Raw genomic sequence first — 12,133 nt, 5'->3', positions numbered from 1 at the left:
CACCCCAACCCATGATCCTGACTGAATGCACAGAGCTTCTCCTCCTGTTTCCTTCCTTCAGGCCCCAAGTTCTCATCTCATTCCCTTAGGTCTGCAGCTCTTTGAAAATGTCTCCTTGGCTTCTTTGCCATAGGGTCCTGCTGAACCCTGGAGGCTTGAGATGGGGAGAGTGTGTGTAACAGCAACTTCCCTGGGAGGGGCGAGGACTCAGGTCAGGGGGACTCTGAGGGAGGAGGAGGTACACCTGCTGGACCTCCTTCACTGGGATGTGCTGGGGGAGTGTGTGTTTGTGTGTGTGTGGGGGGGGGGCAGGGCTGGGGTTTGTGCATGAGGCGGGATGTATAAGCATCTGAGAAGATTTATCACACCAGCAAGTCAGCACAGCGGTTAAATGAATAATTTAGGGCCAGAGCTGTGGGTTCCAATTCTACCTCCACCATTTATTAGCTTTGTGACCTCTAGGCAAATTTCTTAGCCTCTGTGACCTTTAGCTGTCTAATCTGCAAAATGGGAATGATAACAGTTCCTGCTTATCAGGATTGTTTTGAAATTTAAATGAGATAAAAGTGTGTATGGCAGTGACTGTAATGTTTGGCATCCTGCCAGTACTTATTAATGATTACAAGTAGTTAACATTTGAGTGTTTAATATGCATCAAGTACTGTTTTAAGAAATTTCATTTCTCAAATGAAATTTAAGATTGAATGAATTGAATTGAATGAATCTTAGATTATTACTTTACAATAATCTTTTAAGGTGGAAACCAGTAACTATTATTATTATTATTTTGGCCGAACTGCGTGGCCTGTGGGATCTTAGTTCCCTGACCAGGGATTGAACCCGGGACACGGCAGTGAAAGTGCTGAGTCCCAACCACTGGACCACTAGGGAATTCCCCATTAGTTTTTTAATTGAAGAGTAGTTGATTTGCAACATTACATTAGCTTCAGGTGTACAGTATAGTGACTCAATATTTTATAGATTGTACTCCATTTAAAGTTATCACAAAATAATGGTTATATTTCCCTGTGCTGTACAATAGATCCTCATTGCTTATCTATTTTATACATAATAGTTTTAATCCCATACCATTGTCTTGCCCCTCCCCCCTTCCTTCTCCCCACTGGTAACCACTAGTTTGTTTTCTGTATCTGTGAGTCTGTTTCTGTTTTGCTATATTCGTTTGTTTTATTTTTTAGATTCCACATATATACGATATCATATATATCACATTTGTCATATGATATGTCATATGACATCATATTTATATATCAGTATTTGTCTTTCTCTGACTTCTTTCACTAAACATCATACTCTCTACATCCATCCATGTTGTTGTAAATGAGTAAATATAAATTTCATTCTTTTTTATGGCTGAATAATATTCCATTATATATATCACACCTTCTTTATCCATTCTTCTGTTGATGGACACTTAGGTTGTTTCCATATCTTGGCTATTGTAAACAGTGCCGCTGTGAACATTGGGATGCATAGATCTTTTCGAATTAGTGTTTTATTTTCTTTTTTGGATATACACCCTGGAGTGGAATTGCTGGGTCATATGGTAGCTCTATTTTTAATTTTTTGAGGATCTTCCATACTGTTTTCCATAGTGGCTGCACCAATTTACATTCCCACCAACACTGCACAAAGGTTGGGAGCCAGTATTTTATAGATAAGTAAATGGACATAAAAGTTGAAAGTGGTACAGTGTGGCTATTATTAATGCTGTTTTTATTGTTTTCATTATTAATACTTCCTGATTATATATTAATTATATAATATTTATATATTTCATATTATATTAATATAATACCTCTTGTAGGTTTTGTTGTTTTCTGAGTCCACTGCTTTACACAATAAGCAGCAGCTTGTGATCCATTAGCTTTTGCAAAAGGGAACTGGATCCTCTTGATTTGGGCTCTGATAGAATTTCAGAGGTGTGGTTTCATCTATTGGCCACCAGATGGCAGTATATAGTGGTTATTTAATTTAATTTCAAGGGAAGGACTTGGTATGGGAAAGGCCTCAAACACAGAATTAAAGGTACCAATAGTGTAGGTGCTTTGCCATGGGGTGAAGTTAGGGAGTAGGTGATGTGGTAAATATTCAGACAATTATTGTGTTAAGTCGTGGTGGCCATGGCACCACCTTATGGCAGGGCTTCCTCCAGCTCTGGCTGGGCATGGGATTTATTCTGTAGTCTGGCCAGACCATGGCGGGGTCAAAAAACTCTGGCAATTCTATAGACGCCTCTTTTCACACAAATGGGATCTGTCTTTCTGGACAATAATTCTGTGGAAGAGGCTTCAGGAGGAAGGAGCTGTGGAGGGGTTCAGTTTCTCCCGTGTTAGCTCTGATGCTGCTGGTCCTGCCCGTTTCACTGCTCCTTCCCTATGGCCATCCTTGTGCTGCCCCAGGCCCCGTGGGCTGCCCATGGTGTGAGCTGGTCTTGGGGCCCCATCTTCTGGATGAGGGTAAGTGGCCATGAATTAGGAGGTAAAGATAAGCTATAAAATAAATATGGCCCAATTTGAAAGTTTTTGTGGAAGAAGCTCATTATTTTTGATTTAAAATAAATTCAGAATATTGTGTTTGAAAAGGCAAAATTTGCATGAATTATTAGAATGAAACAGAAGGCTTTTTTTTTTTTTTTAGAGAGGAAAATGAATGTAAAGAAGGGAAAAAAACCTGATATAAGCACGTGACAGTAGCTATAACAGAAGAAGATAGGGAATAAGACAGAAATTCTGTGAGGGTTGTTGAATAGAGCTATCATTCAGCTTTTTGTTGTTGTTTACTTTAAAAAACTATTGATGGCAATTATGCCTGCATAGTTTATTTAAATTTTGTGAGTTTTTTACACTTATCTGCAGTAATATTTGTGTAAAAAGTCAAGTATCCATTTATACTTAGTGCTGATACTAAGCTCTCTATTCTGTGTCATTGATCTACTTTTGCCAAAACCACTGTTCTTATGACCCTAGGTTTGCAATAACAGAGAAAGTTCTTCTATCTTGTTTTCTTAAAAGATGTTTTTGGATATTTTTAGCTCTTTGCAATTTCATATAAATTTATTTTTTTAATTTAATTTAATTAATTTTTTTATACAGCAGGTTCTTATTAGTCCTCCATTTTATACACATCAGTGTATACATGTCAATCCCAGTCTCCCAGTTCATCCCACCCCCACCCCCTGCCGCTTTCTCCCCTTGGTGTCCATACGTTTTTTCTCTATTTCTGTGTCTCAATTTCTGCTCTGCAGAAAATTTCAAATTCTGTTGTTAGCTTATGGTCAGCCCTCTAGACCAGTTCCTTCTTCCTGCACTCTTGGTGGGAACAGCTCTAGGGAAAGTTTGAGAAGCCATGCCCCTATTCTCTGGACTGTAAACTCCTGGGAGTAGGCTCCTGTCTGGATCAGATGAGATGCAGCTCATTATTGAATAAAGACTAGGGTGTATGGGTGACAGGGGCGGGGATCCTGGTGAGCACTTTGAGAGGCAGAGGGCACGGGGTCCATAAGACATCCTCCTGGGTCTGTGCGGGCAATAACTCTCATTTCTAACAAGCTCCCAGGGTGCTAATGCTGCCCTCTGGGGACCACACTTTGAGAGTTCCTGCTTTACAGCTTTATGGAAATGAAGGCAGGCAGGCCTCTTTGTTTTGCTATGTTGCTGGTTGGTCTAGGTGAGCTCTACTTAAAGGGGAAGGACTAACACCCTAAGAACGCTTGTGGCTTGGGAAGTTCCTGGCAACAGTGAGGTGGCTACAGTTACCACTGGCCCCTTTTGGTGACTGATGATATGGCCCAAACCAAGTTGGCCAAAACGAATACCTGTAGTCATTACTGCCAATTGCACTCCCAATTGGTGCAGTTTACAATCCTGTTAAGTTTCTAAAAATTGTTTTTCAGAATTTGCTTTTTAACAGTTTTTAATTTATGTTATTTTATCCTTCTCTATGGGCGTTATAACAGGAAAAAGTTAAAATAAACCACGTGTCCAATAATAGGGGATCAATCTGGACAACCTAAATGTTTACTAACTGAGGAATAGATGAAACAAACCCAAGACATTGGGCTGGTCCACGGCCTGTCTGCTCTTAGACTGGTCCCTGCCCCTTGCCCACTCAGTTTCTCAAGGCACTGTAATGCTGACGAACCCTTGCCCTCTGGATCGGGGTAGTCCTACCAGTGGAAGGTGCTGGTGGAAGACTAGAGGGGGAGGATGGGGGATGTCAAGGTATGTTTCCCTTTCTCTCTACTTCGGACAGTATGCTGTTCATCCTGGTAGTGGCCAGATCTCCTCCACAGCAATAGATACCCAAGAGCCCCACCCTCCATGGTGCCAGATAGAACCATGGTGCCTCACCATGGCTCCAGCCATTGCCCCAGCATCTGGTTCTGTGTCTCATCCTGGGGTGGTAATGTCTCCCTGCCTCCACCATCTCTGTGTTGCCTCACCATCTCATTTGGTTTCCCAGCTCTTCCAATACCCACATAACCCACTGATTATAACGTCCCTCTGTCTGAAAGGAAGAGTTCCCATTCCTGGCTGGACCTTGCCTAATACAAATAATATCCTGGTCAAAGGCTTTCTAGCTAAGTTATTAAGTAATATACAATAACAGTATTGGACTCTGCAAAAATTGGTATTATCTATTGTATAGATTGCTGCTTGTTGCATACCTGACATGGGAGGGGGTGTCCACAGTGGCTGGGGAAGGGACTTTAGCCCCTCCATCAACTCCATCAAGTTCTCTTCCCTTTCCCACCCAAAATCAGTTTGTTTGCTGTGTAATGTAACTTCCAGACAAGTCTCCTATCTTCCCTTCCAAGCTCTTAAACTCTTCCTATATATATTCTAAAACTGCCACTGGAGAAAGTATAGGGGACACGTGGACCTTCGCATTTAGTAATCTCGTGAAAGTACTCAACATCATTCACGCGTGTGGGTGACGGCGGTTAATATATGTTTCGATGTTCCTCATGTCTACTAAAATACGAAGGGTATCTCCTATTAGTCACATGGGCACCTGGCCGTATTAACCCATTCCCCATTATCAATGTAGTGGCGGGAAGTTTATTTTTAATATGCCCCTAAATCCTTCAGTGAGTCTCTAATTCAACAGTTTAAGACAGAGTTGGTAATCCAGATATCACCATGTGCTTATCAATTGCTTTTGAAGTATGCCTTGAGGAAGTCATGCAGATTATCACAGACAGCTCTGAAGTGAACGAGACATTATAGAGAGTTCAACTAACCACGTACGCAATCTCACTTAAAATGACAATTTATCATCAATGATACAGGCTTAGGTATTTACCCTGAATTCGACTACTTGGGTAGAATCTTGTTCACTGATGAACCAATATACCATATCACTGAACACCAAACCAAACCAGATCATTACCGGGGATAAATGACCACAGCACCAAGATTCAGACCCAACTGAAGATGGGGGCAGGCCATGATCTTCTGGGTGTTTTTTAGTTTCAGGGAGTATGAACAAGTACACTTTGGAGAATCTTCAGATGGTACAAACAGAGTGTATTTGAGAAGAGGACGTAAAAAATTTGAAGTGAAGATGACGTGTTTTCACTTAACACGTGCAGTTCTATGTCTTTTTCATGTGGGATTCAGTGGCCCCCTTCCTTCATACTCTTGACCACCATAGTAACCGTATCATCTGACAAAACTCATCTCAACAGCCTGGGGCTGATCTTGACTCTGGCTAATTGGAAGCTCAGCATCACCAATCTTTAGTAGGGAATATGCTTAAAAGCATCCGAGACACTCTTGCATTAGTGCATGATTGATTTCATTTTTACGGCCACGTTAACAGAAGGACTGGTCAAAGTACACGTATAAAATCATATATGGGTTCAGAAGAAGAGGAGCAAGAATTTTAAGATCCAGGACACAGAAGACAGTCTATTGTAATTAAGGGAGTGGGCTCTGGAATCAAAATCTGGACTGGCCTGTTCTAAGCTGGATGACCTTGAGTAAAGCTGCTTAACTTCTGTGAATCTCAGCTTTGCCAACCATTAGACAGGGGAAACAGTAACATCTAATTGTGTAGGGCTCCTATGAGAATCACATGGCTTACACACGTGATGGGCTCGGCAAAGTAGGACTGGCAAGTAGTAGGTTCTTAGTAAATGTGGGCTGCTCTCATCTTCACGGCCATTGTCCATGAGAATATTATGTAACCACTGGCTTAATGACTTTTAGACACTGTGAATAGAAATGGGTGATGTTCTGACCAAATTCTCCCTGAAACCGCATGGGAATTAGGCGTGTCTCCAACACACAGTATGTCTCCAACACTGATAAGCAGCCTTATCTGGGAGGTGGGAGAAGTCTGGAAGAAACCTGAAGCACTTAGAAAAAGTTAAGTTCTGGAAATGATGAGGAAGTTGCAGAGAGACGTTTATATAATACAGTCTTGTAAAGCTATAAATAATGATAGCTTTAAAAGCAAGCACAGCTCAGGGCTGGATGCTTGCAGTGAAGTAGTTCTGGGTAATTCCCAGTATCCTAGATGCCCAAACCTCAGCGAACCTTAGAGAACATCCTACCACCCAACCACCTTATTTTATAAATGTGCTTCTGGACTCAAGGCTGAAAGCATGGACTGGTCAGAGGGCAAGAAAAAACAGATTGTCCCATGTTTGCAGAAAACCCTATATGTGCAGAATTGGGTCACCAATGTTTCTTTGAAGTACAGTAAAAATAGTTTTTGCACTTGAAAAGACTGAGCATGGTTCTGAGGTCTCAAATATCCCTGAGCACTTAACAGAGGACAAGACACTCTGCTAGTAACTAGGACACAAAGAGGGAGAGATCTCTGCAGTTTGTTAAAGGGCTCACCACCCATCATTCAGGCACCAAATGTTTCCTGAGCACCTATTATGTACAGGTACTGAACTCGATTCCAGGGAGCTGAAAAGAGTTCACAGTCTAGCAAGGAAGACAGACATATAAATACATGACTAATAGAGTATTAAAAGTATGAGATTAAACTATGTCATGTAACATGTTACATAAGGCAAGGAGCACCTGAGTAATCTTGGGAAAAGACTGGAGAAGACTTGTGGCCACAGGTGAGCAGATAATGGGGCTGGTGGGGTTCCGGACCACATTCCAGGGGACGCTACCACTTACACTCTCTTTCTTAGTAAGCCCACTCCTTTCTCTACGTGTACACTACCCTTGCCTTGTCCTAAAACATCACTTTTTTCTTACCTGAATTTACTGCAAAATCCTCTTGTCTCCTGCATCCACCTGTGTCTTCTAAAATAATACATTTGCCACATGGAAGTCACATGATCTAAGACATAAATCTGAATCTTATCATTTCCCCGGGCCTAAAACTTTTCAAAGGTGTCTAAGACCCTCAGGATATCTAATAACATAGAATAATGAAGATGATGATAAAAACAGCAAACTTACACAGAGCTTCCTATGTACCAGGTGTTAATCCACGTGCTTTATGTGTACAATTGGTCCTCATTATTTGTGGATTCCATAGTTGTGAATTTATCTACTGGCTAAAATTTAATTGTAAGTCCCAGATGAATAATTGCTGTGTTTTGGGGGTCATTTCTGGGCATGTGCAGAATGGTGAAAAATTGGAGTGGCCTGAGGTGCACGTTTCTAGCTGAGCTCAAACAAGGTAACATTCAGCCTTCTTGATTCAGCCCCATATTGTAAACCTTTCAGTGTGAAGACTTGTATGGGTCATACCATTTGTCCCATCTTAGAACTGTATCCCCTAAACAACAAAAGTAAAAAGGAAATAACAGAATTCTACTCAAACCTGAATGAGTCAGAAAGAATAGACTTTGGGGATTGCTCTGTCTACTGGCTTTAATGTTTCAGGTAATAAGAACTGTAGTGGAAGACCAAATAATATAAAATGTAATGGAAAGTGGAAAGAATAGACTTTCTTCCCAAAGCACAAAAAAAAGAACAGCTTACCTGTTGTGGAGATTGTCCATTAGGTTTCTCTAGAAGTTTAACTTCTCTTCCTGCAACCAAAAAAAAAAAAAAAGAAAAGTTGAAAACTGAGGTCTACAAGTTGCCTCCTTTTCACAGCCAAGTTGCATCTTGAAAGCCACAGCAGAAAGCATTTCCTGAGAGGCCCAGGCAGTGATGTGCGGGAACAGAATTCCTGGCCTAGAACATTTAGCCCAGGCAGCCAAGGGCTTTGAAATTTGCCAGCCTGAGTTTGCAGCCCAGCTTCTGATACTCAATTAATGATCAATTAACAATTTACCCAGATGTCAGTGTTGCATCTATAACATATTATAGTGAGATGTAAATGGCACAACAGGAAAGCTGCTTATCGCATGCTAGGCATGTTGGAATTGTTCAATAACCAGAAGCTATTGTTAGTTGTCGCTGTTGATAAACATTACATGACAATACACCTCTTCTCTGATGGGTAAAGTTTCAACTAAGCAGAAAAATAATTCAAGGAATTTACTTCTTGGAGACATATCAAACAATCAAAGTTTCAATGAATATAGGCATAATATTTCAATAAAATTATTAGAATAATTCACTATACATAGACAAAACTTTTCGGAGAAATGCTCTTAGCCCACTCCCAAGTAAACTACCTTTTGGGATAATGAATTCTGCCTTAAATGTATCATATAACATTAGAATGGTTATATCCTTTTGGAAATTCAATTTCATTTTCTGTCAGCAATGTCTTTTCCCTCAGTATTACTTCTTACTGTTTCATAATTCCTTAAAATCTAATACATTGCTCAAATGTCACATGAATGTTATTCTTAATTTTTACCAAGTACTTATAATTCAACTCAAATATTATTTGAAAAGGAAGACACAAGAAAGACAAGATCCAGGCCTTCAGAGAGCTAGCCATCTGTTGGGAAGGGCAAGGAGACAAGAAAAGGTTAGGTTACAAATCACTAAAATATTAGGCAGGGTGCACATAAGGCCACCAAAGGAACACAAGAGCTGAGGGGGTTCAGGATTGGGAGCTTGTGTAACTGGGCTGACAGCACCTGAACTATGCATTCATAGAAAGTTGGGAAGAACTGTGGCAGATAGAAAAATGATGATGGTGAAGTGCAGAGGGAGGGCCTTTTGGCAGAGGGAATGTGACAAAGAGAAGTCAGGAAAGGATGGGGTATTATTTAGTCACCAGATAATTCAACCCCTACTGTGTGTCAGGCACCACTAAACTGCAGTGAATGGGACACCATGCTGTGTGCCCTACAGAATGACAGCCCTCTGTGCGGGAGAGTGAATACTCTGGATTGGCTTGTGTTTAAAGAACTTGGAACTTGCCATGTGGTTGCTAGACAGATATTACAACTTTCCTACAAGTGTTTTGTAGGAAACCAACGGCATGTGGCAATTCAGAGTTGCAGGTGAGAACCTCCTTAGAGTGAGGGATGGACCTTTGAAGAGGGAGCATTTAAACTGGGACCCAAAGAATGAGATGGAACCAGGCACGCAAAGAATAGCTCTCAACAAGTCACTCCCCTTTAAGAAGCCTTAACTGGCTCTGCATTGCCTACCAATCTTTAATGGCCCCAGCTAAGCATCCAAGACCTGCCAAATATGGTACCAACTGGTCTTCCACTACTATTTCCAGCCAACCTGGATTTTTCACTGTTTTCTAAACATGTCTATATACACTTTTTCTTATTTCTATACCTTTGCACATATGGTTCCCCCCAGTTGGCATGCCTCCATGCCCATTGGTATTTTGCAGAATTCTACTGATCCTTCAAAACTCCATGAAGATTAAAAAAAAATCCCACTTAAAGGTAATTACTCTATTCTTTTAAGTTCCACAGAATCTTTAACTGTTTGGACGGCTCTGATCACTTTCTGCCTTGGATTACAGTGTAGGTACACCTCGTTTTATTATTATTATTATTTTTTTTTTTTATGGTACGCGGGCCTCTCACTGTTGTGCCCTCTCCCGTTGCGGAGCACAGGCTCCGGACGCGCAGGCTCAGCGGCCATGGCTCACGGGCCTAGCCGCTCCGCGGCATGTAGGGATCTTCCCTGACTGGGGCACGAACCCATGTCCCCTGCATCGGCAGGCGGACTCTCAACCACTGCGCCACCAGGGAAGCCCCTGTGGTCAGTGATCTTTGATGTTACTATTGTAAATGTTTTGCAGTGCCACAAACCGCAGCCATGTGAGACAGCGAACTTAATTGATAAATGTTTGTGTGCTCTGTTTCACCAACCAGCTGTTCCCCATTCTCCCCTTTTCAGGCCTCCTCATTCCCTGAGGCACAGCAATATTGAAATTAGGCCAGTTAATAACCTTGCAGTGGTCCCTAAGTGTTCAAGTGAAGGGAAGAGTCACACGTCTCTCACTTTAAATCAAAAGCTAGAAATGATCAAGCTTAGTGAGGCAGGCATGCCAGAAGCTCAGACAGGCTGAAAGCTAGGCTTCCTGCACCAGTTAGCCAAGTTGTAAATGCAAAGGAAAAGTTCTTGAAGGAAATTAAAAATGCTACTCCAGTGAACACATGAATGATAAGAAAGTGAAACAGGCTTATTGCTGATATGGAGAAAGTTGTAGTGGTCTGAGTAGAAGATCAAATCAGCCACCACAGTCCCTTAAGCCAAAGCTTAACCCAAGGCAAGGCTGTAATTCTCTTCAATTCTGTGAAGGCTGAGAGAGGTGAGGAAGCTGCAGAAGAAAAGTTTGACGCTGGCAGAGGCTGGTTCGTGAGGTTTAGGAAAGAAGCCGTCTCCATAACATAAAAGTGCAAGGAGAAGCAGCAAGTGCTGACGTAGGAGCTGCAGCAAGTTATCCAGAAGATCTAGCCAAGACACTTAATGAAGGTGGCTACACTAGACACCAGATGTTTAACACACATGAAACAGCCTTACATTGGAAGAAGATGCCGTTTGAGACTTTCATAGCTAGAGAGCAGTCAATGCTTGGCTCCAAAACTTCAAAGGACAGGCTGCCCCCCTTATTAGGGGCTAATGCAGCTGGTGACTTTAAGGTGAAGCCAATGCTCATTTACCATTCCCAAAATCCTGGGGCCCTCGAAAGTTACGCCCAATCTACTCTGCCTGTGCTCTATACACGGAACAACAAAGCCTGGGCGACAGCACATCTGTTTACAATATGGTTTGCTGACTATCTTAAGCCCACTGTTGAGACCTACTGCTCTGAAAAAAAGATTCCTTTCAAAACATTATTGCTCATTGACAATGCGCCTGCTTACCCAAGAGCTTTGATGGAGATGTACAACGAGATTAATGTTGTTTTCGTGTCTTCTAACACAACATCCACTCTGCAGCCCATGGATCAAAAAGTAATTTTGCCTTTCTAGTCTTATTATTTAAGAAATATGACTTGAAAGGCTGCTATAACTACCATAGACAGTGATTGCTCTGATGGATCTGGGCACAGTCAGTTGAAAAGTCGGGGAAGGATTCACCATTCTAGATGCCATTAAGAACATTTGTGATCCACGGGAAGATGTCAAGATATCAACATACACAAGAGTGTGGAAAGAGCTGATCCCAACCCTCGTGGATGACTTTGAGGGGTTCAAGACTTCAGCGGAGGAGAGGGTGCAGAGAAAAGGGAACCCTCTTACACTGTTGGTGGGAACATAAATTGGTGCAGCCATCATGGAGAACAGTATGGAGGTTCCTTAAAAAAACAGAAATAGAGTTACCATGCGATCAGCAATCCCACTCTTGAGCTTATATCTGGAGAATACTCTAACTCGAAAAGATACATGCACCCCAATGCTCATTGCAGCACTGTTTACAATAGCTAAGACATGGAAGCAACCTAAATGTCCATCGAAAGAGGAATGGATAAAGAAGATGTGGTACATACAGTGGAGTACTATTCAACCATAAAAAATGAAATAATGCCATTTGCAGCAACATGGATGGACCTAGAGATTATCATACTAAGTGAAGTAAGCCAGACAGAGAAAGACAAATATCATATGATATTGCTTATATGTGAAATGTCAGACAAAGATCATATGATATCACATATATGTGGAATCTAAAAAAAAATGATACAAATGAACTTATTTACAAAACAGAAAATGACTCTCAGACATAGAAAACAAACCAAAGGAGAAAGGGAG

The 12,133-nt window shown here is 41.4% G+C and overlaps 1 protein-coding gene across 4 annotated transcripts in view; it reads right to left on the bottom strand.

Moving 5' to 3' along the window:
• The window catches only part of C5H4orf19 (chromosome 5 C4orf19 homolog), an 82,558-nt gene that overhangs the window by 10,375 nt on the left and 60,050 nt on the right, over positions 1-12,133 (bottom strand). For 3 of the 4 annotated variants that reach the window (XM_032633054.1, XM_032633052.1, XM_032633053.1), the window contains one exon: positions 7,986-8,035. The gene's annotated coding sequence lies outside the window, so the exon portion shown is untranslated. Of the gene's footprint in view, positions 1-7,985; positions 8,036-11,522; positions 11,570-12,133 lie in introns of those variants that run through there. The other variant, XM_032633055.1, reaches the window with a different exon arrangement.

Source organism: Phocoena sinus, chromosome 5, assembly GCF_008692025.1.
Source record: "Phocoena sinus isolate mPhoSin1 chromosome 5, mPhoSin1.pri, whole genome shotgun sequence".
In the NCBI taxonomy this organism is placed as follows: domain Eukaryota; kingdom Metazoa; phylum Chordata; class Mammalia; order Artiodactyla; family Phocoenidae; genus Phocoena; species Phocoena sinus.
The sequence above is the reverse complement of the archived record's forward strand: the minus strand, read 5'-3'. Positions and strand labels throughout refer to the sequence as shown.